This window comes from Hemicordylus capensis, chromosome 3 (assembly GCF_027244095.1).
Source record: "Hemicordylus capensis ecotype Gifberg chromosome 3, rHemCap1.1.pri, whole genome shotgun sequence".
In the NCBI taxonomy this organism is placed as follows: domain Eukaryota; kingdom Metazoa; phylum Chordata; class Lepidosauria; order Squamata; family Cordylidae; genus Hemicordylus; species Hemicordylus capensis.
Window position 1 is genome coordinate 217069096 of NC_069659.1, and position 26656 is coordinate 217095751.

Sequence of the window (26656 nt, forward strand, 5' to 3'; positions counted from 1 at the left end):
AGGTGAGAGGTAAGAGGGTGATAGATCTGAGAGTGGGGCTTGGTGAACCACCTGGACACCTCAGTGTGGATATATCTTAGATCAGGAGTTGCCAGCCTTGGGTCTTCTCCAGGTGTCATGCTGCCCAGCCTCAGCAGCATGAACACACAGCCCAGGAGGTGATATTGTTGTACCGCCATGGGTGAGTGGGACTGGGAGTGTATTGAGGCAGAGAGAGGGAGGAGGAAGCCCTAGAAAAAACATTTACGAAAGGAGGAATACATATGGGGGGGGGGGATGAAGGAGAGAAAGAGTTCGGAAAGGAAACTGTAGCTGCAGTGAGAGACAGAGGGAAAAGGGAAGGAGGTGTGTGGAAACAATTATTTTGGAAGAGATGGAGGAGAGGGAGTGGGGAAATGTTGGTTCAGTACAAGGCAGCAGTGACAGGGGGAAGGGAAGGATGAAGACAGCAGACTGAGCAGACACACAGGTCACCTAGCCATAGGCTTCCGCCTGTGTCAGTTGTATTTATTTTTAAATGATCTTTTTTTCTAAATGTACCTCCATACATATAAATTAACATATGCTGTTTATATGCAAATTAGTACCATCTTTTCACCTGCTTTGGTCCTCTTTTTTGGTAATGTATATCCTCCGTTTTGGTAATCTGGACCATCTACCCTATGTATTGGTGGTTGTCTTCAGATTCACATATTAAATTTTCCCACAGGAGCCCAAACATGGGGGGGCATCAGTAGCTCAATGGCAGAGCATATACCTTTAATATATGAGCTCCCTCGCTCAATCCCCATAGAAACACAAGAGCCAGTGTAGTTTAGTCATTAGAGTTAGGACGAGGGAGTCCCAGGTTATAATCTCCACTTAGCACTAAAGCTGACCGGATGACCTTGGGCCAATCAGTCTTTCTCTGCCTAAACCTACCTCACAAGGTTGTTGTGGGGATACAAAGTTTGGGAGAACAATTCATCCTGCCTTGAGCTTCTCAGAAGCAAAGCAGAATTGAAATGTAATAAATGTGCCCAAAGAAGAGCATGGATGCTCATGTGCAGAAAAGGAAGTATGTGATCCAACCCTATGTAGATAATTCATTAATGTATGGATTTTCTTATATGTTACAAACCATTTAAAATGTTCCCAAAGAGAACATTTGTTGCATCCAAACTTCGTAGAGCTTGTATTAGCAATTTGAATATTTTGTAAATTATAAATGTACTATTTTAAATGTTAAAATGGTCTAAGGACTGTAATAAATTTACTTACTCCCAAAGAGAGAACATGAAGAAACAAAACCAAGTGGCAATGGAGCTTTATGATAGCAGAGCATATTTTGTAGCTTTTCAGAATCTAAACAGTTGGCTACAACATATACATATACATAACACACACACACACACACACACACACAATTTGAGTATCTTTTAAAATGAGATTTAAAATGAGATTATTATATTTAAACTCACCTTTCTACTTAAATAAAGATAATGTAAGATTCAATACTGTTTGCCCAGAAAATCAAATAGAACAGAGCTGACAGTTCCATTGATCAAACATTTACCTTTCATTTTCATTAGACAATCTAGTAATACAGTTAGAATTAAGACAGAAGAGTGACATGCACGCACACATAAAATATGCATGCTTGGGAATGACTTGCATATACATAGACTGATGTTTAGATATGCATATGGATATAAATGTGTGTGCACGAACACATACATGTGCACACATACACACACACTTGGGATTGTGTATTGACTTACATGGGATTGTGATTTATTAACAAATAACAATTGTTAGGTACTTCCACACTACCTAGGAACCTAAAATCAGTTCTAGCCTAAGAACCTGACCACTACAAAGTCTGAAAATGTGGTATTTGTATGTGTGTGTGTGTGTGTGTGTATTTATGTGTGTGTGTGTGTGTATTGTAATTTTATTTATAGTCATTTGACCAAACAGAGAGTAAAAACTAGTAAACGTGTGTGTGTGTGTGTGTGTGTGTATCTCCCTCTCTATAAAATTAAACTTTGAACAATACATGTTTACAAGTTCAAATATCTTTCTCTTATTACTTTGTAAGTTAGGACCTCCCAGCTGACAAAGCCCTTCAAAGGGCTGCTTTCAGACATTATGTCGAACCATGTGTCCACAGATCTGCCCCTCCCCCCCCCCACTCCTGTCCATTTCTGGGCATTTGGGATACTGTCTCTCTGTAGTCAGCAAGACTGCAGAGAGGTGGGGGAGCTGGCTATGTGGGCTTCCTTCTTGGCAGGACAGCCAATGAGGCTGGAGTGAGGGAGGAACTTCCTACCTCAATTCCAGTTCTGTGGAGCCAAAACTGCAGTGCCAGTGTTCAGATGTAATGCTGGCACTGAAGAACCAGAGGAAAGGGCAGCGAAACTCCACCCTGACCAAAGGTACAGAGTGGAGTTTGGGAAGGGAAACCATGGGTCACTTCTTGCCCTTAACTCCAGTTTTGCCAATTCGGACATGCGGCTTGGGAGGTGAAGGAACCTCCAGTTTCCTAGTACACCCGAATTCGGTGCATATATTTTGATCACAGGGAGGAATCTGACATGAAAGGCTCTTCTTTTCCAACTGGATATCATTCCCCGGAGCTAACCAACCTGTATGAGATGCAGATTTTCTCCTAATAAATTTCTTGAAGTGAATGTTTAACTAATCTCATATTAGGCCCAGTGTTGCATGACCTAATCATGTGTCCGCTATGGGATACAGTGAAAAATGTTTCACTCTTATGGACTGTTGCTTCACATAAAACTCTTTTTATCTGATAAATAGTGGAGGTGCAGTATGATCAGAATCAAGTTCATACATGGATGTTCATCACTTGATGAAGACAGAATCAAGTGATGACTTTCTTCTCTTCCTCCCTCACTTTCTGCTATGCCTACAGTGCTCTTCAATAACGTGATGCCACTTCAGTCTCCACTTCAGACCCCTCCTCAAGATTTCCTTCTTCCTTGAGGACTCCAGTTTAAACCCATAAACCTTATCTCATTCTGAAACAAAACCTAAATATGTGTAACTGAATTAGCTCATGTTCATCCCTTATCTTTGCTCCCTTCCTTTTCTCCCATCTCTTCTTTCTCCTTGTTCTTCACTGTCATGTGGATTGCAAGCTCCTCAGGACAGGGACCAGTCTCCCCACCTACCATATATGTTTCTCTATAAAACGCTATGTAACAATGACTTGCTGTTGTGAATGAGGCATCAAGTACAACATTCATCTCAACTTACATAATGGTTTTGAATGTGTTCATACACACACAATTGTAAGTGAATGTGTTGATGAATAAAAAATGATTAGAAATTAACAAAAGTACATGCACATGTGAACGGACGCAGGAGAAATATGATGCAAACAGTTACCAAGTATATTTTGTGAAATGTCAATTATTTCCAGCTCCATAGAAGATTAAATGCTTCTTTTAAAAACAGACATCATATTTGAGTGCTGGTTATTTTTATCCGCATCCCACCCCTGCCTACAATCATCTTCTGTTTAACAATGTAGGTGGCTTCTGTTTGTCTGCAGTGTGTGTGCGTGTGTGTTTACTCACTTCTTACTGTCCTCAAGTTGGCTACTACCAGCAGTTTTTATTCATTCATTCATTCATTCATTCGATTTCTATAATGTCCTTCCAAAAATGGCTCAGGGCAGTTTACACAGAGAAATAACAAATAAATAAGATGGATCCCTGTCCCCAAAGGGCTCACAATCTAAAAAGAAACATCAGATAGACACCAGCAACAGTCACTGTTTGTGTCACTGTTTTTTCCTGTTTGTGTCTAATGAAATGCTCTAATTACAAACTGGATACTTATTTCCAGCCATTGGCCTTCATTAATGTTCCTCTGAGCAGATAATTGTTTAGTTATGTAAGGAGATGATGCTTCTCGAGTCCAGGCTAACTCTGTCAGCTGGGATGAGCTGGGAGAGCTAGCCTTTTCAGTTGGCAGAAGGTCAGTGATAAGAACAGAATAGTATGATCTGTGTCAGAGATGTAGCATTTTGTTCATCCCAGTTGAAGAAGCTGTCCACTGCTTATTGTAAATCAGATGCACTGTGAGAGGTGGTGATGCATAATGCCTACTGAGCACCAGCCGAGGAGTCTTAATTTGCATGTCCAGATTTCTGTTCTGCTTGTGAGTTGCAGGAAATCTTAATTTCTCTGGGTACTGGTATTCATCTTACCGATAAGGCTGTGCTATCCCAGACTGGGTGGGTGTGAATTCAACTTGCAACTGGGGCTTTTGCCTGTGTGGAGGCCCCACATCCTAGGAGTTATTTAATGCTCTGTACCCAGGTGTTTGCATAGCTTGTGCTGTGAATCAGCTGTTTTACTGGTCTGCCAAGCAAAACTGTGGCTGGCCAATAACCAGTGTTGAGGTCTGAAAAGTCAGTACATTTGAAATTCTGCCCAGGCCCACCCTTAATCTGCCAAATTTTGCCAGGCTGCACCCACAACATCCAAGATTCCACTCGGTTGTCCTTGATCTGCCAAATTCAATTCTGCTGTGGCTGTGCCTTACCTGGCTCTCCTCCCATCCAGTAGACCAGGCTTTTTAAATATCAAACATGTCCAATCTTGTGTCCATTGGGGAAGCTGCTTTATCCCTACGGTGGAGCATGACTATAGCTGGTGACGACATACCCCTCCAAGCCAGCATGTAATAATATGGAAAGGGGAGGTGGTACTGGTGGTTCTACTTTCCAAGAATCCTCCCTATCAGCTTCCTTTCCTGACATTCCTAACAAGAGAACAAGGCTGTTGGAGACCTATCACGGGGCTTATCAAAAACTCTACTAAGGAAATGCACACACCTCATCAAAACTCTTTTAACTTTTTCTTGGGATTTCTTGTATGTTTAGCTTGAGCAGAAACATCAAAATTTGCCTTGAGATTTCACTCTGGGGGAAATTCAGCGACCACCTGAAAAACAATGATCTTGATGGGCTTGGACCAGGGAGATCTAGCTTTAAGTTCCTTCACTGTTGCAAGGCTCTTTTTCCAGGATTACCTGGAGTTGAATTGCCACCACTCACTCCAGGATTTTGACCAGTAATTAGGGATGTGCATGAATTTATTTTTGCAGTTTGATTTGAGATCAAATTGAATCAGCAAGATCTGATTCAAACTAGAATCTGCAAACTTGAATCTGATCAGATTCTATTTGAGTTGGATTAGATTAGATTTGGATTCGAATAAATTAGACCCACTTTTAAAGGTCCAGGGAGGCACTAAATTGGGGCGTAGGATCTCATGGGTGTCGCCTACCATCCACATTTTCAGGCAGTGGGACACTCAGTTTATTTTTTAAATTTTTATTTAGTTTTTAGTGATCTTGTATATTTATGCCATAGGGAATAATGGGGATACAAAGCAGCCCCATTACTCCCCATGGGTTGTGCCAAGGTGTTTAAAAATGGTTTGGGGAGTAGGGCATATTGGGTGATAACTAACCTCAACCAGCAAGACAGTGTGGTATAAGTTTTATTTTTTAGGAATTTTTGAAATGTTTAGACTCTTTGGTATGTTGTGACTTTTTATCATAATGAATCCCTATGAAGATTCATTACATACAAAAGTCTAAACACTTCAAAAATTAAATATAAACTCAATACCCCACTGGCTTGCGGGATGGGGGGTAGTTGGCACATGGGGTACCATGGTATGAATCCCCCCCCCCTCAAGCCAGTGGGGTATTCATTTCTTTCTTTTAAAAAGGAATTTTTGAAGTGTTTAGACTTTTTGGTGTATAATGAATCCTCATAGGGCTTCATTATGAGGAAAGGTCATCACACCAAAGAATCTAAACATTTCAAAAATTGAGCAGAATAGTGACTGCATGTTTTGCTCCATTACTCAATTTCTACAAGGGCTAGAGCTTAGTTTTTTTTTTTTTTTTAATGAAAGCTAGAAATCTGGGGGGATGAATAAGGGAAACTCAACTCTCAAATCCAATCTGGGGAGATTCAATTCGAGTTCAAATTTGGCCAGGGATGAATGGATAGATTTGTTTTGAGTTCAAATCACTTGAATTGACCAGATTTGGGTCGAATAAATTCTACCTTGAAACCATCTGCACATCCCTACTAACAATGGCAGGTTAAAGACTGGGTGCTAGTTGTTCAAATCATCTTGATCCAAGGGAGGATGGGTGGGTGGGGTGGATGTTTAAGAAGAGGGGAAACTACTATTTCCTTCAATGGGGATAGAAACTACTCCCTCCCTAAAGGAGATATTCACTACCTTGGATACTCAGACATCTAGATCTCTCCACTTGATAACTTTAATTATCCAGGAAAGACAAGGATCCATCAGGGAGGTGGTAGGCCTCAGAGGTATGATGTAACCTGTTCAAATCCTCAAGTGATATCACCGACTGAAACAACTCCATTATAACCTAACCAGTTGAGTCTATCCATCCACGTCAGTGCAGATGTGAGCTATTTTTTCCTGCAGAGTTGTTCATTTTGTTTTGTTTTTGCAAATTGGTCACATCAGACAACTGTTGGTTCAACTCCACCTTCTCTGGGTCAGTTTAGCCCTGTAGCTTCCTAAAGAACTTCACTGACTGAAACTGTGCAGATGCAATGGTGGTGGGAATGTAATCTTTGCTGTCATCACCACCACAGAGCAGGCTTGAATGTGGGCTCTAGCCACTGTTCAGAACTCATTAGGAGTCTTCCTCTATGTGTGTTCTAGTCATTGCCCTAGCAGTTTCATTGTAATTATCTTTTCAGTATACTAATGTGCTGATTTGGCTCTATGGTTGGCACAGTTGCTTAGGAGCAATCATATCATAGACCATAGAATCTCTTGTTGTTGTTGTTGTTATTTATTTACACAGTCAGACAGGTGTTATTGACTGGTTTGTTTTATCCAGACATCGAGGCCTTCCCAAGGACCTGGGATGCCAGAATTTTATTGTCAATGTTGTTGTTATAGATATCGTCGCAGAATATATGCTGTTCCCAGTAAAGTTGCTTTTTGTAATTGGCTGATGGTGATTTCTGTGGCCCCTATGGTGTTGAGGTGCTCTTCAAGGTCTTTTGGAACTGCACCCAGGGTGCCAATTACCACTGGGATTATTTGGGTCTTCTTCTTCCACAGCCTTTCAATTTCAATTTGTAGATCTTTGTATTTTGTGATTTTTTTCTATTTCTTTTTCTTCTATTCTGCTATCCCCTGGTATTTGTTGTTGTTGTTGTTATAACATTTATATCCTGCTCTTCCTCCAAGGAGCCCAGAGCGGTGTACTACATACTTAAGTTTCTCTTTCACAACAACCCTGTGAAATAGGCTAGACTGCGAGAGAAGTGACTGGCCCAGAGTCACCCAGCTAGTATCATGGCTGAATGGGGATTTGAACTTGGGTCTCTCCGGTCCTAGTCCAGCATTCTAACCACTACACCACGCTGGCTCACCATGTTGCCAGAGAGTGACTAGAGTACTGACAGGACCACCAGATCTATAAATGAGATAGTCCCCAAGAGATACCAGAAATCCATGGGATCCATACATCTCCTGGGATGGAGCATCAGAACAGGTCCTCCATCTCTGCAGAACACCTCGTCCTGTTGGGCATTACTGGAATGAGATCCATGATGAACCCCAACAGTTGAACTCTGATTAAATTCCCTTCTGTCATTACATAACTGTGTTGGAATTCCAATGTACCTGTCAGACCTCTTTCTGACTTGGCTCCAAGGGTGGTTTTGAGGGGCTGCATCCTGGAAATCAGGGTTGGGGAAAATGGACAACTTCCCATGGTGGACACTGTGACCTGCAGGTCTCCATTAGGATTGCCCTTCTCCCCCTTCTCTCTGCTGCTAGAGCAGAAGAGCTAACAGACAAACCCTTTGCCTTTAGTGGGGCTTGAGATTTAAAGGGGAAATTTTGGTTCCCCATGAAGGAACCAAGAGAGGGCAGGATAAGGTGGGGGAAGGGAGGGGGTTCGACAAAATATTGGAAATATGTTGGAGTTCTGACATGATTGGAGAGACCATGTTGACCCTCCCAATTTCCCTGTTGGGTCAGGTTAGATTAGATTGGATCCAACATTTTTCAGCATGCACAGGCCCACCAAATACCAAAAATAACCTTACACTTGCATGACAAAATGGAGTCTTAGTTTGTTAAGTTTTAATACAATTGGTCAGCCTACATTTTTGTCCAGGAGTTTGTGACAGGTACCGCAATGTGTTAGGATCATGGGATTTTTGCCAAGCATTCTTTCATTTGTAAGCAGCTATTTTAAGAGAGTAATTTGAACTCCACAGTGCTATTATCCTGCATTTTAGTTGAAATGAGTTTTTGGACTAAACATAGAAAAAGCAGAAAGCAAAAACATAGAACAGGGGAAAAGGAGTGGAGAGAAACTTCCTCTGAGCTTGCATTTTTCAGTCAAAGAGCTTGGAAGAAAGGAGAATAAATGAATAATAATTCATTTCAAAGAGGCTGGGTGAGATAAGAGATTTCCAAGTTATTAACACCAAGGAGCTGATATGAATCAGCTCCAAGGTAGGGCTCTCAAGCTCTGTGCCAGATGGACAATGGGAATTGTTTGTTTAAAGTCCTTATAATCTATTTTTCTAGCTGGCCAGGAAAACTGGCGGATGATCTGTCTGATTTAGAGCTTAAGCACATTAAAAAGGCTTCCCAACAGAGTCACTGAAAGATGCACTCCCTTGTGCTGTGCTGCACAGATCCTCAGTGCCTGAATTGCTAAGCAAGGAGAAATCTGGATAAACAAGGCTCTTTACAGCTGGCATGCTGTGGATTTAAAATACATGTCAAATAATTAAAATTATCACCTTGCTGTCAGAATGAGGCTGGTGCCATGGGCCGTCTGGATCTGGATATGCTCAGTAAGAACGTATGAGGTGCTTTCAGTTCTGAGCACTGCAGCTGGAGGCTCAGAAAACCCCAGTTGGATTTCTACCTACAAGCCCCAAGCCCCTCTGTATTCAATGATACTCTAGCTAAGGAGAGGCTTTGCAGGACCTCTCCTGTCTAGCGGGAGTCCTCTGCCTCATGTTACTCCCTTCTCCAAAGTAAGGCTTTTTTTTAATTATTTCAGGAAGAACATGGAAAGGGAGTGTCAGAAACAGATGCAAAGCCCATTTTGAGCTGGGCCCAGTTTGAAGGGGACTGAATCTAAGTTGAAATAGAACCAGATACTTTTGAGTAAGCGAACTTTTGCATGATGAGCTCCCCCCTGCTCAAAATGCCATCCCATCTCTATCTGTGCTTAAAGTCAATGGCTGTAAATGGAAGCTGGGTGCTGAGGGTACTGCTTTGTTGACCAGATAAAGGCAGGAAGCCAAGCTCCTATAGGTCTGGTCAACCCAAAGGGAACGTTTGTGGGGAAACGGTATATACATATTTGTCATATTCGTATTTACACTCTCTACCACTGACAGTGGCAGATGATGGCCCTGATTCCTGGGCTTGATGGGGGTTCTGAAGCCTGAGCACTAACAGACCATGAGGCTTCTGGTTCAGTTCCCAGAGTCCCTGAAATCTGGTTTAGTGAAGTTTCATGTATGGGGTGCAAGATGCTCTGTTCCCATCAAAACACACAATTCGATATTGTTATGTACTGATTTACACATGCATTACATCAACCTCATCAGGTTGATTCGTTGCTCTATGAGTGCGCCAATTGCTATCTTTGAAATGTACCATGCCAAACAACAGAAAAGTTCTTTTTCTGGTTTAGATCTGTGATTGTTGTTTCACACATACAAATAATCAAGTGATAGTGTACATGTGTGAACTGAACTTTAGACTGTATGCAATTTCCCTTTGAGCAATATAGCTCTTGTGAGCTGGATTTCCCTTTGAGCACATGAGATTTGACTTCAGTGAGATCAGTGCCAGTTTACATATACTAAGGGCTTACCCAATGTATTTTAAATCGTGATAAAGCTATTTTGGCATTTTAAAAGGCATATATATATATATATATATGTCTTGAAGCTTCTCTGTATGTTGAAGTGAAAGAGAAAACCGCCTTGGGATTGTTTTGAATGAAAGGCGGTATATAAATTTAACAATAAATAATGAATTAAAATAATAAAATGTAACATCTGCTTAAGCTCTGATTCTGCAAATCATATGAGGCTACTTTAATATTTAGAGTCTGGCAGAGTATATCATTTCCCAGACACAGAATTCTTGTAAGCATGTTGTATGTGTGGGACCTGCAATTTACAGTTAAATGATGCATGATTATGGAATGTGACAGTGGGCAGGAGTGTCAGAGAGCAAATTGTGGCAAGTTCTTGACAATTTGTCAGCAGTGTGAGTGTTGCTATTTTAGTAGTGCCAAAGTGGCAGATCAGTGGGAATAGCCCACAATGTGCCTCCTTCCCATGCCAGGGTTATCCCTCCTGGGAAATGGGGTAATGTTGCCATGGGAAGGTCCTATATCTATGGCTGTGAACTCTTGGAACCAAAACTTCTGGCAAAGAGGGACCAAAAGTCCTTCATTCATTATGATATTTTGTTGCAACTCTACTTAGTAACCTTTACTGTCAATCCCAAATGTTGTATAATATGTGTGCCTTCCCCTCCCTCTGTTACTGCTCTATTTTTTATGTGCTCTGCATTTTGCTGTCAATGTACTGAAATAATATGCTATAGAAAGGTTTTCCATTCTTCCATATTCATGGCTTAGATTTTCCAGCCCAGTTTCTTGTTCAATGCATATAAAGTAAGCAGAAACTGTATTCTAATTGCCATCTATATTATTATTCCTTCATTTCTATTTTTTAGGCTGACCTTTTCTCTGGGGACCCTGGTGAATATACCATTATTTTCTTATCCACACCTATTCTCAGCACTCTTGTCCACATTTTCTATAGATTTTGCTGCAGCAAAAACTATAAATAGATAGAAATATGTAACATACACACACAGTATATTTGTTCTGATTTATCAATGTTTAATTAAAATTCTACTTGCAAAGTAATCATGATCTGTATTTACTCAATACAGTTTTTCAAAACATATCGCTCCAGTGATTCCATTGTATGTTTCCCCATTTCTTTTGCTTTCCCAAAAATTGTAAATACACATATGGACTGATATCCTATATCTGAACAATCCTTGCCATGCAACATAATGAAAGGGCACTTCTCAAAGTTGACATGACTTTGGGAAGTCATGACATGAACAAGAACAGCGCATTTGTCAAACTATAGACCAAAGAGTGGGCGTTTTTTGTTTTTGTTTTTAAAGAAAAAAGCCTGCAGTGCTTTCAGCAGGAATGGAGTTTGGAAGAAGCTGGTTAGTCTAGCAGCCCACTCCCACCATTTTAACCTTTTGTCTATAAACAGCTCTATATCACAGGGCTCTGTCATTTATTAGGATAGTGGGGAAGGGTCCTTTAGAGGCTGCTTCCCTCCCTACTGGATTCCTCTCTCTATTGGAACCCTGATGACAGAGCAAAGAGGCACCTTTTAAAGTGGTGAATCTCTTACATATAGAAGAGGAAGAGCAACTTCCCTCTCCAGCCCCAGCACAACATCCCTCCAGTGATTGTTGCTGGTGTCCGCCTAATGTTTCCTTTTATATTGGGAGCCCTTTGGGGACAAGGAGCCGGTGCTGGGAATGTATTTGAGCTGGGACTGCTTGCAGCCCAAGCGCATACAGAGATGGGTTCCTAGAGTGCCCATGGCATGGGGGTATCCACCAATACATAGTGCTCATCACACAGGGCATTGTGGGATATGTGGCGGCTAGGAGAACGAGTCCTGGCCTCTACTGATCCACGCTGCATGGAGCAGCACAGGTTGTCTGGATGTGTGGTGGTGCTCCTAAGATTCACCAGAAGATTGTCTGGGGGGGGGGAGGTAGGTGAAACCCTGTTTTCCTTCCCCTGCCCCCCACTGCACTCCTTGCCTTGGTGGAGAGTGTGTAAATAGCCTTCCAGTGTTGGATCAGACCATAATGATGTATGATATTTAGACTAAACTAGATAGTGGGGATGAGGATGATAATAAATCAGCAAGCCAGTCTATATACACTGTATTTTCTAAATATTTTATATGCATTAATGGTTGTTACTAATTCTTACATGTCCTGTAAGAGAGACCAGCATTCTTATCCCATATTACAAATGGTGGGGTTGGAGGTTGAACGGACATCAAGGCCATGTAGATGTTCATGGATGGAATGAAACTTGAACCAAGGACTTCTCAAATTACACCTTTAGCCACTATAATACACCAGCTAAAGTTCTTATGAAAATGTAGTTTGGAGATCTATACAATGTGCAGTTTTCCCATAGAGGAGAGCTCAGAGAAATGTTACTTAGGGGACCTAAATGTTACTTAGGTTAGATAGACAAATGGGGTAAGGCACCCAAGATAAGTAGGAGTTATATCCTGGATCATCCCGTAAAGCCAGCCCTTCGAATTGTTACTGGTAGAATTAGTCCAGCTGTTTCTTAACTTTATCCATGAAGTCATAATTAGCCCCTGCTAACTTGGCAAAGAGGCAATCACGTGGTGATTCTCTTTGTTTAGCCGGGGGAGAGTAACTGGCCCTATCTACCCCCAGCACAGTACACAGTCTTGTGTTTCTTTTTAGATTGTAAGCTCTTTGGGGACAGGGACCCACCTTATTTATTTATTATTTCTCTGTATAAACTGCCCTGAGTGATTTTTGGAAGGGTGGTATAGAGATCTAATAATAATAATAATAATAATTTCAAAGACTTCTTTATAGCTACCAATGCTGCTTTCTGGTAGCCATGGAGTCTCAGATAAGCTGAGCAAGATATAGTGCTGTAGATCTTTACCATTCAAGTGGGTGGGGAGGAATAATATCCAATGCATCTTTTTTGCTGTTGCCTGGGAACTTTGCCCACTAAACAAGACATTTGCTGCACCATAGGGCAGACTAGCCTGTAAAAATCTTTTATATGTTCAGAGCATTATAAAGAAATAATAATCATAAAGATATAGGCAAAAAACTCGAGGGGTTTTATTACTGCTCCTGCTGAGTTTTAATTCCACCTTCCCCAATTTCAATCCATACTGTTGTGCCTCATTTAGCAAAGTACACTCAGGTTCTGCCCAATCAAAACACCTAGCAGTATCCTTGAACCAGCTCAGCATTGATCTTGTAATGGTTTCAAAGGAGTGGTTACAGTGTGTAATGATCCATGGCAGCCGCAAACATACACACAAAACACAGGCACCAGCCAACTGCAAAGTGGCAGCTTGGGGGAAAAAGGATCAATGGCTTTCAGGTCTCCAAAGTTTGCTGAAAGGAGCTGCTCCAATAGCCCAAGGTAGCAGTACTGCTGACACTCCATCCTTTACAAGAACAGAACTTATGTTTAAGCTAGGCCACCCAGTAGTAATAGTAATATAATTTATTATGTCTAAAACAAAAGGTCCAACAGAGTCAAACATCAGCAGAACTAAAAACACACTGCAGTGCAGAGTTTTTGTGATCCTCTGGGCAGGGTCACAACATCGACAGGTGTCTCCTCTCCCACCCTGCCACGGTTATATGTTGATGTACTTTTCAAGCAAGGTGCAATGCAGAAGAAGCAGGGCACACTCCCTCTGATTTGGCAAAGCCCCACCTGAACTGAGAGGATGCTGCAGAAGCAAAGAGAATGCTGCTTGCTATTCAGCCTCAGATCAAGTCTGGGTCTGAGCAGGTGCCCAACCTTGTTGTCCGCAAGTATCATGCATGGCAAATAAGAATATAAGAACAGCCCTGCTGGATCCAGCATCCTGTTTCACACAATGGCCCACCAGATGCCTCTGGGGAGACCACAGGCAAGAGGTATGTGCATGCCCTCTCTCCTACTGTTGCTCCCCTGCAGCTGGTATTGAGAGGCATCTTGCCTGTATGGCTGGAGGTGGCCTACAGCCACTAGACTAGTAGCTATTGATAGACCTGTCCTCCATGAATTTGTCTAAGCTTCTTTTAAAGCCATCCAAACTAGTGGCCATCATCACATCCCATGGCAGAGAATTCCATAGATTAATTATGCTCTGTGTGGAAAAAGGACTTTCTTTTGTTGGACTTAATTTTCCCCACCTTCAATTTGATGGGATGACCTCTGGCTCTAGTGTTGTGAATATATGTAATGTACTACCCAGTAAAACAGGAAAGCCATGAACCTAAAGATAGTTACATGGGAAACTCCTTTATACCAAGTCAAACTATTGGTCTGTCTAGCTCAGTATTGGCCAAACTGACTGGTGGCGGCAGCAGCTGTTCAATGTTTCAGACAGGAGTCTTTCTCAGCCCTACTTGGAGATGCCAAGGTTTGAACCTGGGGCTTTCTACATGCACAGCAGATGCTCTACACTGAGCTATGGCCCCACTCCCAATGGGGGATATCTCACAGCACATAGCCCTAACATACAGTCACCCATCCAAATGCAAACCAAGGTTAAACCTGCTTTGCAAAGGGGACAATTCATGTTCGCTACCACAAGTTCCCTAGTTCCTTAGTTCATGGGAACTAGGCTGGCTCACCTTGCACACACTCCTGAGGAAATAGAATGCCCTTGTGGAACTCCAGTCAAGTCCATCCTAAAAAGCGAGGCTCTAAGGTCCCACCTGTTCGTAGAAGGAAGGACTACCAAGTAGTTTAGACTGCCAGTAACCAGACCTGGAGAAACACCTCCCCCCCCCCGCCCCGCTCCATCAATTTGGTGCTTTCCTATCATGGTTATTGTTGTCCTGCACCACCTTGGCAGATCTTCTTGCAAATGGCTCACCAGAGCTAGACTTCGGTTTGATCACTTCCTTCTTTCTACATGTGGAAATGATACCAGGAATTGCTCATCTCTGACATGGTGTGATGGCAGTTATCACTGGCTGCATCTAGTGGAATGGACTGTCCAAGTTCCTTCTGAGAGGGAAAATAGAATGGTGGCCCTCCATGCCTTTAGCACTCATATGACCTCAGTACCATTTGTATGGATAATAAAGAGTGCAAGTTTTGAAAAGAGGAATTATTTAAGTGAAGGTTGAGTAGTAAATATGCTTTATTCGCCTAAGTAGCTAATAACCACAGCTGTCTCCCTCCTATCGGTAGTTGTAGATATAACAGATCTCATTATTCATTAAATATAAAGGCACAGCACTTTAACTAGACTGAAATCCACTCCTTTCACTCTCCAATTACTCGACCACAGATTAATTGGCAGTAACACAAATGTTTCTGGCAGCATAAACTGTTGTTGACTCCAAGCTGGCTGCTTCAGATGCCTCCGCACGGAAGCACAGAGAAATCGTGCATTCTGTTTGGAAGCACCGTTTATAGCATACTGCAGGGCTCACATGCTCTCTGAACAGTCCTGCACTTTGATGAGAAGGCAGTTAAGGTCGTAAATAGTATTTAAACCATCTATGCTGCACTGCTGTTTTGGTGTTTGTGAAAGACTTAATGCTAGGTGTCTGCTGGGCAGTTACACTCTGTTGCTTATCTCCCTGTCTTCTGCTGAAACGTAAACCAGTCATTACTCCTACCAAAATGATAATGACAAAGAAGTTAATTGATTTGGAGACCAGCATATTTCCTAGTGGTTAATATTTAAAAGGAGAGACACCACACCATGAGCAAGTCCCTTATGATTATAATTTCGAGGGGCATCTGCTTAGAAATTCCACAGAAACCCACCTGAAGCAGACAAAGAGGGTCAATTTCCCAAAGTCTGCTTTGAAGTGGGCTGAGTCAGAGATGGGATTGGTGGGCCAGATCTTCCAAGGAAGGCACCTGGAAGCTTTGCTACATCAGCCGATCAACTGGCTAAGACAGTTGAAGAGGCCCTTAGAAGAGGCACCAGGTACAGCTTGAGGGGATCCAACAATGCCACAATTCACAGCTACACATGTGAATGCCACCCCTTTAAAACTGCTTGCATTTTCAGCCTGGAAGGCAAAGCTTCAGTGAGTCCTGCTCATGGTATGTAAGGCCTTGTTTGAGAGATATAGCCTTTGTCACATTGACAATGTTTACTTGGAAACATTCGGCATGCCCGTAACTGCTACTGCTGCACTTGGAGCTGTCCAAGGTGCTGCAGCCGCTGCTGCAGAGTGCAGACCATAGTTTCTGCTACACTACCAGTCAGGTACCTGCTTACCTTGTTATATTATCAGTTTCTAGTCTCTTCGCTTTGGTCACATAGGGACATGGAAAATAAGAGGAAAGGCATGTTAAAAATGAGGTTGTGTGCTGCTATCAACAGCTCATCAGATAGGCTAGTTTCAGCCCATCCGGAGAGTGTTTTCTTGCTTGTGGCTTAATGAATTATACACCATGATGGAGAATAAGGATGAAATAGGGACATATACATGACTTCCACATTAAGGAAAGCCTTCTGGTGGTCCAAATGCTGCATATATTATTTAAGAGCATTAATTCTTCCTCAGTATTGACCTCTGCCTGACTGCCATGGTCAATGTGATCATGAATTAGATCTTACAGCTTAAAACTAGATTGCACACATTTAAACTTTATTGAATTAGAGATCTGGTTTTGTGGAAGCAAGCATGACTTGTTCCCTTAGCTAAGCAGGGTCTGCCCTGGTTGCATATGAATGGGAGACTACAAGTGAGCACTGTAAGATATTCCTCTTAGGGAATGTAGCTGCTCTGGGAAGATCATCTAGGTTCCAAGTTCCCTCCCTGGCATCTCCAAGATAGGGCTGAGAGAGATTCCTGCCTGCAACCTTGGAGATGCCGCTTCCAGTCTGTGTAGACAATACTGAACTAGATGGACCAATGGTCTAACTCAGTATAATGCAGCTTCCTATGTTCCTATGAATTAGAAATATTAGATATGTCAGATCTACCACTATTCAAACTAGCATCTTGCTATTTTTTCCTGTTCTATGGGCAACAGTGACCTTGTGCTGGTTGGGTTGGGTGTATATTTGCTCTAGAGTCAAGCTGAAACAAGTCCCCCTTCTCCACCTCTCCAAAATGCTTCTTTACACATCTCAAAGGCAAATATTTTTGGAATAGCTTCTGGAAGTGTGGATATTTGGCAGATTTTTTAATTCAGCATCATGTAGTAGCCAACAGTAGTTGATGTGTCACTGTCAGTATTTGAATCTGACAAACACAGAGTACGTATCAACATTTGACATTGTCGGGCATCCAGCAATCAACATTTCATAGTTTTTGACAGATGATTTGAAATACAGTTTAGTACAAATGTATATTAATTATTGCAGTTTAACCAATCAAGGAAAAAACTAAATCAAGGAAAAACTGGAAAAAACAAAACAAAACTCCACAGAATGGTAGAGGGAAAAACCAAAACCAAAACCAAAACCAAAATCCACGGACAAGGAAAATAATGAATATAAACTAGAAATAAATAAATGCTAAATGAATAAATAACCAGCTCTCAACACACATGAAAACGAGCAAGAGCATCTATATCACACTTGTGGACATACATAAACAGAATATCAGATGGAATTAAAACAAGCAATTGAAAAATACAAAAACAGTATGTGCAGGTACCCAAACAGGTCCAAGATGTCTTCAAATGTGAGAATATAAAGAGTACATACAAAATGGATAATAAGTTCTCAGATCCAGAAGAAGGGTATGATATACTCAAGGAGATGTTGCAAGTGCTTGTAGTTCAGTTCATGACTCCTTCATTCAAAAAGAGCAAGCAACATACTCTGAAGTGAACAAATAACACCAGGAAAAGAACCAGACAGCCAAACGGGGATAAGAACCTGTTTTGCCAACAGGCTTCATCAGAGGCAATTCTCCATTAATAAAGATGAAGAGTAGAAAAGCATTACTATACAAACAAATTTAACTGAGTATGTTAAAGCCTCAAGGTTCATCTGCATATTAATTACTGCAGTTTAACCAATCAAAGCAGACAAATTCTGATGTCAAATTTGAATTCTGGAATTCAAGGACAAATTTTGATTTTGAAAAATTTGGCAAGTTTTTGAAGTTTGTTTTGTTTTGTTTCATTTCAGCTCTGTTTGGGATAACAGATAATGACCATAAATTTGTTTATACCTTTTAAAAAATAAGTTGATGGGGTATTTTATTAATGATAAGCTCGTCTAGTAGTGTGTGTTCCAATTGTACTGTTCAGTCTTATCAGGGACTAATTAAAGGCTAGTAAAATTTTACAGAGAAGGTAAGTTATAGATCTTCCCCTCTCATTGCCATTCTCCTGTTCCCTTCTATCTCCTTTATTTTATTTTATTTTATTTTATTTTATTTTATTTATTGTTAAATTTGTATTCTGCCTTTCATTAAAACAATCTCAAGGCAGTTCAAACAGAAAAATTAAAACAGGACTATAAAAATTATACAATTAAAATATTAAGCTAGAATATAAAAACATTGATCTGACTAAAAATATTTAAAATACAAGCACAATATAACTGTATAAAATACAAAGAAGCAGCAGTAGAAACAATCATATAAAAGCATGGGTAAAGGGGGGGGCTTTGTTTCAGCCCCTCCTGCAACTTCACTCAAGTATCAATCACCTAAGTAAGCTCCCTTAATCCGCACTGCTCACTTCTCCCAACACTTTCAGCCTCTACTTCCTTATTTTCCTCTCTAAACTGCAAGCTTCTCCTTCTTTGTGAAGGGAGGGCTAGATCTGGAGAAAGTGACTTGGCCCTGCTTTCACTAGTAAATGTCTTTGTCCCTTTCCAAGTGCACAGGTTGCAAATACACTGTTCCACTCATGTTGTCTGTTCAAGTGGAAATAAGAATAGGCTCACTCCATTCTTCTCCCCGTTCCTTTCCAGCAAACATGGGAGCCCTGGTTACTTTGTTGAAATACAAAGCTACCTTATACTGAAATAAACCACTTGTCCATCTGGGTCAGTATTGTTCATGCTGACTGGCAGTGGCTCAGATCTCTGCCCTATCTGGAGGTGCCAGGGACTGTACCTAAGATCTTCTGCTTGCACAGCATGTGCTCTTCCAGTGAGCTATGGCCCAACTCTTCTGCAGCTGTTTCTAGTTCAAGACTCTATCCACTCTGCCACACCAATGTTTGAGGAAGCATTAAATAGGTTGTGTGTGTGTGTGTGTGTTTCAAATCTAGTTTTCATTTTTCATTTTGTTGTAAGTTTGTCATTGTTTTCTATGGGGAAAATGCCAATCCTTCTCATGTTGTCTCTCTGCTTTCTCTGATTGTGGCTGCTAATTTGAGGGGCTTCCATTCATTAGAGAACTGACTGTCAGCCAACAGGTGGTGGCCCATCTCAACTTTCTTTTTTAGTCTCCCATAGTCTCACAGGCATCTCATCTGAAATGCATTTGTCGAAAGTGGGACCTGCTTGCTTACCTGATGAAAGGTGAAACTTCTATTTGAGAGCATGGGAGAGCAAAGAAAGTTAAGAAGCCCATCTGATTTGAAGTGCAAAGCTTAGCTCATAAACGTGGTTGAAAACAAATGGGCAAGTTAGCCGGTTTCTCTCTTTAGGTGGGCAGCATCAGCGTGAGCTCACAATGGCCACTCTCTCTCCTTCAGGCAGGCAGCATTGGCCTGAGCTCACAATGGCCAGTCTCTCTCTTCCAGGCAGGCAGTATCTGCATGAGCTGACAATAGCCAGTCCTCCAGGCAGGCAGGCAGGATCAGGAGGTGGTAACAGTGGCCAGTCTCTGAGTAGGCAGCATTGGCCTGAGCTCACCATGGCCAGGCTCTCTCCTCCAGGCAGGCAGTATCAGCATGAGCTCACAATAACCAGTCCTCAGTCAGGCAGTGTCAGCATGAGTTCACAATGACCACTTGCTCTCTTTCAGGCAGGCACTGACTGATCAGTCTCTGTCTGCCTCATTCCCCTCTGCAATAGTTACTCTCTTGCAGTTATAGAGATGGGTGGCAGCAGCAGCAGTGTGTGAGCACAGTGGCCACCAGCATTCTCTCGCTGAAGGGAGCAATAGCAAATGGGCAGAGAAGCTGCAGGCAAGCAGAGGAGGAAAGTTGGCAAGCAAGAACCTCCGATATGAGAGAGCGTTTACCTGTAGCAAGAATCCATACAAGTGTATCATGCGCTTTCTGACACGAATGCACATTTATGCAAAAGTCAGCTACAGTGTTCGATGGGACTTGCTTTGTGCTAAATCCTCCCGCTGCTTGCCATTTATTTCTCTAATGTCATTGTAGAGGTAAGTGCAGAGACAGACCATACATATTTTACTGTAATGTGTAAAATGCCTTGAAGTACTTCATTGCATGTGGTGAACTGGAAGTATTCATCTATACGCATTTACCTGGAATACAGTGTAGCTTTCTTTCTTTCAGGGAGACTTGCACAGGATTGGGATGTTTGTTTGTTTGTTTGTTTGTTTGTTTGTTTGTTGTTAAATTTATATACCGCCTTTCATTCAAACAATCCCAAGGTGGATTACAGCAAAAATTTAAACACAAGATGGTAAAAAGGACACAATTAAAATATTAAGTGAAAGATTTCCTGGTTAATGGTTAAGACCCATAGTGCTCTGGGAGTATACACACTAGCGATTTCCCTTTCTATTGCTGACCTCAGGAGAGCTTAAAGTATAGTGAAGTATAGTGAACTTGTTCTATTGCTGCTAGTTGGGTGTTTTTTTGGGGGGGGAGGGGTGGATTTCTAATTATTGTTAGAAAGGCTAACTGAGCAAAGGGGCACCTTTTAAAAGTGGTTGTCCTCTTTATTGAGCAGGAGGAGAGCAACTGGCTCTATCCCACACCAGCACAGCATCCCTCCAGTGGATGCCAGTGGATACAGTTGCAAGGCATACTTCATATAGGTGGTATAGCAAATAAAAGATTCCAGGTCATAATAACCCCCAGAATATAAAGTTCTCCAGAGCTGTAAGGCCTGGTTCACATATGCTTGTGCATCACTTGCTTTCTCTGAATTTGATTACTGCACAATCAATGACTGGCAGCTGAATATGTGAACTGTCTCAGTTGAGAAGCATTGTATCTGAGATGATAGGAAAGTTATGTCTGTGGAATTAGATCTGCAGTGGTCTGTTCACACATGCAAGTCATGGTTTGATGCTGTAATCATCAAGTGATGGGCAAGCATGTGAAAATCAGCCCTCAAGGGTTTTCCCTTAGCAGGTACCTATAGTAAAATTTAAGGAAACATTTAATACACTATAAAAGGGAGTTTTGTGTATCTCTGATTTTAATACAGGCAGGGCCAAGGCAGAAAAACCTACAATGATAACATCAGAGAGGATTCTCTAGACAGTGTCGTTATATCATGGGCATAATGATGTGTATCCCAGAAATATTGTTTCTGGGGGGAAATGGTCCTCTTGAGGTTATAAAGATATAAATAAAAATCTTTTCACCTGAATCAAGTGAAGCAACACTTCTTCCTATTATGGGGAAGTGTGGGGGCAGCATGAACTGAGCATTGTTCCACACAAAGCCTTTTTGCCTGTAAGGCATCCATGTGTACATGGAGTCATGTCTCTTCAATAAACCATTAGGCCCAAAGTACTCCAGACACTCCACAGTTTCCCTAGTAATCATGACCTAAGTTTAGCAGTCTCTCGCTCCCTTTTCAGGCTGAGCATCTGGAAAGTCATCAGCAGATAAAACAATGCGGTTTGTTTTGTGAATTAGTTAATGTGGCTCAGGGGTATAACTATAATAGAGTGGATGGGTTCAACGAACCTAGGCCCCCAAGCTCCTGAGGGCCCCCCAGTTCCTACACCCCTTCTACTTTCTTCATTATTTTCCTTACTCCAAGAGGCCACCAGGGAGAGGGGTGAACACAGGCCCGCTCTCCCCTAGCTAGGCCCCTGATGTGGCTTTCCTCCACACTGTGGAGGAAAGCATCTGTATTTTGTCTTCTGTTCCATTTGCAGCAGCACTGTGGCAAATCAGTCTCTTGTATGCATAATTTAAGATTAGAAAGCCTAAATCTAGCTAATAGCAAACTGATATCTCCAAGGACTGCAATTTGCATATGGATTTCATAATGTCTTTGTCCCTCATGTCCTACACCATTTCCCTTTTCCTCATCATTGTTCTCCACACAGAAAAGCCAGTTATTCAAAAGCTTAAGAGCTCCATGCAAAAGTCTGCATACCCAAGAACTGCAAGGTCTCTTCTACCACTTCCCATCCTACCATCCCACTCATAGATTATACTCCTTCTGCTTGTTTTTCCTGAATAATCAACTCCACAGTTCCTGATGCTGCTTCTCCTGCTCCAATAGCTCTCTTTCCTTCTCTCATTGCCCGTCTCCTTATCCACATACACTACCAAATAATCCCCTTCTCTTGACTGCTGCCACACCTATTATTCTATGTCTGGGGCTGCCTTTGAGCTGGAGCACATGCTACATTTGCCAGTAGAGTTGCATGGACTCTCTCGGAATTGGCATTGATCTCTGGGTAACTGCAGCTATCATTCTTGGAGATCTAATGGCCTGATTTTGTGAAAAATATGGGGGGGAATCCCGAGGAATAGCTTCTGTCAGTGTTGGAAATGTTATTTGCAAGAGGATTATTCCCTAAATGGCAACTGAAGTCCTTTTCTGCCACAAACATTTAGAAGCATTTAAAATATGGGTCAGCAAAGTCATGTTCTGCATATCCATACCCTTCCCTATGGCTGTCAGGAATGTTGAGCATTATGGTTGGAAGGAGAATCAGCCATCACAGAAAGGCCCTTTTGGGCAGGTGACAGTAATGGGTACTGGCCATTAATGCAATGGGTACTGACCTTTAATCCCCACCTGTAATTGCAAGAGAGGAGACCTGGTCTTGTGGTAGCAAGCATGACTTGTCCCCTTAGCTAAGCAGGGTACGCCCTTGTTGCATATGAATGAGAGACTAGAAGTGTGAGCACTGCAAGATATTCCCCTCAGGGAATGGAGCTGCTCTGGGAAGAGCATCTAGGTGCCAAGTTTCCTCCCTGGCATCTCCAAGATAGGGCTGAGAGAGATTCCTGCCAGCAACCTTGGAGAAGCCACTGCCAGTCTGTGAAGACAATACTGAGCTAGATAGACCAATGGTCTCTCAGTATATGGCAGCTTCCTATGTTCCTAAGGGAGGTGGAATAAAGCTCGGTTGTGCTCTTTCCCAGGGAAATAAAGGTTGTCAGGCAACAAATGCTGCCTGAAATGGACAGGGGAGAGCTTGCGCAGGGCTCTTTAGAGCCCAAACCATGCCCCCATGTGTGTGACATCACACTCACCGGGTATCACTAGAGGGGCTGCTGGATGGGATTGGACACAAACTGCTGTTCATCAGGCTCCATGCCTGGCTTTGAAGCACAACCCTACTCTTTTGTTTTCACTTGTTAAAGACTGATTAATAATTTTAATTAAATACTACAAGGTGTAGCAATGGCCAGTAGCTTAGAGGGCTTTAAGGATAGGGTTGGAGAAATTAACAGAAGATAATTTGTCAATGGAAGATGTCAAGGGCTGTTAGCTACAAACCTAAATCACCAGAGACTAAAGTACCAGAGGTAACAAGAGACGGCCTCACCTTCAGGTGCTGCTTGCAAAGGTAGACACAGAATGCTGGACTAGATGGCTTTCATTATTATGCTGCACTTGAGGTGCCATTTACCATTCATCACAACATAAAAATGAACCTAATTTTGATTTCTTTTCTGATGTTCAAAGATGGGGGCAAGGGTGAGAAAATGTAAAAACATGAAACAGTGTTATATAATGCTTCTTCTCAGAATGAGCTGAGTTTTTCCTGGTAAAATATATGTTGACATTTCCAAGAATACATTAATAACAGTTTAAGTTATATAATAGCTGCTTGACAAGATGGATAGTTTTGATTATAACTTAATGTTCATGTGCTGTGCTATTTCTAATAGTAGAGATATTTGTCATTATTATTTGAATGACTTAAAAACAACAGCCTAATATTAACTGTGATTTATAGCCTGCCTTATCCTAAAAACTTAGAGTAGACTAATAGCATTATTTGCAAGGGTCAAGAAGTGTTGGCTCTGTTCATCAGGCAGACAAAAAAATATTTTTACGTGTCGAGCTATGTTGGTACATTACTCATTAGAAATCCCCCCCCCCATCAGGCATTATTGTTTACTCGTCAAAGACAAGTAGGCTATGGATTTTCTGAGCCCTGATTATTCAGCTCTTGAATATCAAAATGCAAGACATGTGCTAAGCAATCTGATTGGCGTAATTCAGTGAAGATCTTCCTAGATCTCTCCTACTGCTGACTCAAAAGAATGATGGTTGCAAGAAGACTGAACATCCATTAACTGTAGTGCACATGCAGTGCTCCTGTATTTTTTATTCTCCGGCACCATGCCCATGCAGCCTGCCCCTGTTAGGTGGGAAATGGGAAAGGATGTGGGTGTTGGATTCTATATGATGGGTGAGAGCTTCTCAGCTCTCTGGATCAGGGCCAACCCATCGATCATTAATAAGAACATAAGCAGAGCCATGCTGGATTAGGCCAAGGCCTACTGAGTCCTGAGTCCAGCACCCTGTTCCCCACAGTGGCCCACCGGATGCCTCTGGGAAGCCTGCAAACCAGGAGATGAAGGCATGTCACCTCTCCTACCATTGCTCCCCTGCAGCTGGTATTCAGAGGCATTCTGCCTCTGAACCTGGAGGCAGCTGACAGCTGTCAAGACTAGTAACCATTGAAAGACAAGTAGCCATTGATAATTATTATTATAGTTTCATTTGAAAGCGATGTATATATGTTCTTTAAAAAAAATCTTTTCCCCTTTTCCTTTTTTTAAAAGTTAAAGATCACGCCTTTTATGCTGTCAGAATGACTGCCGGTAGTCTCTGGAAGTGACTATAGGTCACTGACTCAGGAGTTGACTGACTCCTGTGGCCAGAAAATGGCTCCAGTTCTAAGCAGGGAAGGAGAAGGTCTCTTGCAACACAGGCCAATTTAGATGGGAGGAAGTTCTAATACTTGAGGTGCCCATGCTTCTGTGATTTAAAATCATAGAGTTGTTGCTGAAATTAGTTTGAAAAGTTGGAGCAACTTGCAAAAATATTCCTCTGATGTTGGATGCTTTGACAAGTGCCATACAGCTCTTTGCCTCTAATATAGCTCTGCATCTGCATTTGGTGAATGTAATAGTAGTGGGGAGAGGGCATGGCTGTTCTGAATGCAAATAGTAGTCCCTGCTAGACTTGTGCTGATTTCCCCTGAGAAGCTGCTTATCAAAACGGTTTTAGCTTCCCTCACAGTTCCTCAGATGTTTTGCCTTAGAGAAGACTTTAAATTCATTTTAAATTTTGCTTTAGGTGAAATCTGGGGACAAGCATTCTGCCTACCCCGAGAAATATCACTACTTGCCTACTTTTATTTCAGTCATTTTACTTCCCCTTGGAAATTATCAGATGTTTCACCTGATAAGGTACCTCTAATGCTGAGGCAGATTTCACTTTAGGTGAGATTTTGTTACATGGCTAGCCCTTACTGCTGTGACTGTTTCACTGCAATCAGTTAACAAAATGATGTAATAGGAGTACATCATTAGTCCAGATCACTGTGAGAGAATGGGGCTATTCACACAATCACACGGATGGGAAGGCAGGGTTCAACATACCTTCTCCCAGATGATTGACCTTTGCCCTTTGACATGCAAGCCACGCACCCACACAGCCCATGCTGCCAGGAGCAGTGCAGATCAACAGAGGCCAGGACACATTTCCCAGCCTCTGGATATCCCACAAGGCACTGTGCAATTAGTTGCTCCATGGAGGCCAAGGAGACACACAAGCCCAACAGCCAGGTTAAGAGAGCACTTACTCTCTTAACATCAGCTAAGAGCCAGGCTTAGGAGTGGGGCTAGGCTGGACCGGAGTGCCAAGATCAGCACAGATCCCAGTGCTCCACACGAGCAGCCAAGTTCCGCCTCGGCTGCCCTAGCCTGGGCCAGGCTGCTAGTGAGAACAGCCTAAACACATGTCGCCCTTTCTGCAATGAGGTGGCATTTGCCAAACTAGAAGAGTCCTCTTCAGTTGTTACAGTCCTGGGTACTCTGTACCTGGATGCGGGGAACATAAATGGACTGACTAGCCATGCCCACAGCACAAAGTTGCTCCTTAGCCACACCCTCTGCTGTCCATGTGTGGTGTGGCGGTTGCCTATCAATGTGATTGCATGGGCTACTGTGATGTCATCACAGAGGAGTGGGGATATCCTTTCAAACAGCTCTTAAATGCTGAAGGCTGACCTGAGTTTTGTTTATTTGTGCTGCTGCTCTTCTGGTTTAATGCTGCTGAAAATTTGTATCGTTAGCTGCAGTTATGCATTTGGATTTGATTTTATTTATTTAACATTATTTGTGTACTGCCCCAAACTTATGTGTCTTGTCTGTCTCAATTAAATTAAGCTTTTAATTGTTCCGAACTGCCATGAGGCCCTTTTAGGTAGAAAAACACAAAGACAAATAAAATGATTAACATAACTCTTTTCTGCCATATATTCCTCTCATGTGTTGGCCTGCAAGCTTTAAAATAGTAGCTTAATCAACTATCAACTTTGAGTTGGTTGATCAGTGAAGGGATTTAAAAAAAAAATAAAAACAGGTAAAAGGCACACTTGTTAATTTGTGAAAGCTAGTTCCTTTAAAAGGGAATTAAGAATAAAATGTTAAAGGTGGCTTTCAG

General features: G+C 42.0%; 1 protein-coding gene across 3 annotated transcripts in view; it reads left to right on the forward strand.

Moving 5' to 3' along the window:
• The window catches only part of NRG3 (neuregulin 3), a 1024900-nt gene that overhangs the window by 338190 nt on the left and 660054 nt on the right, over positions 1-26656 (forward strand). The gene's annotated exons all lie outside the window — the stretch shown is intronic.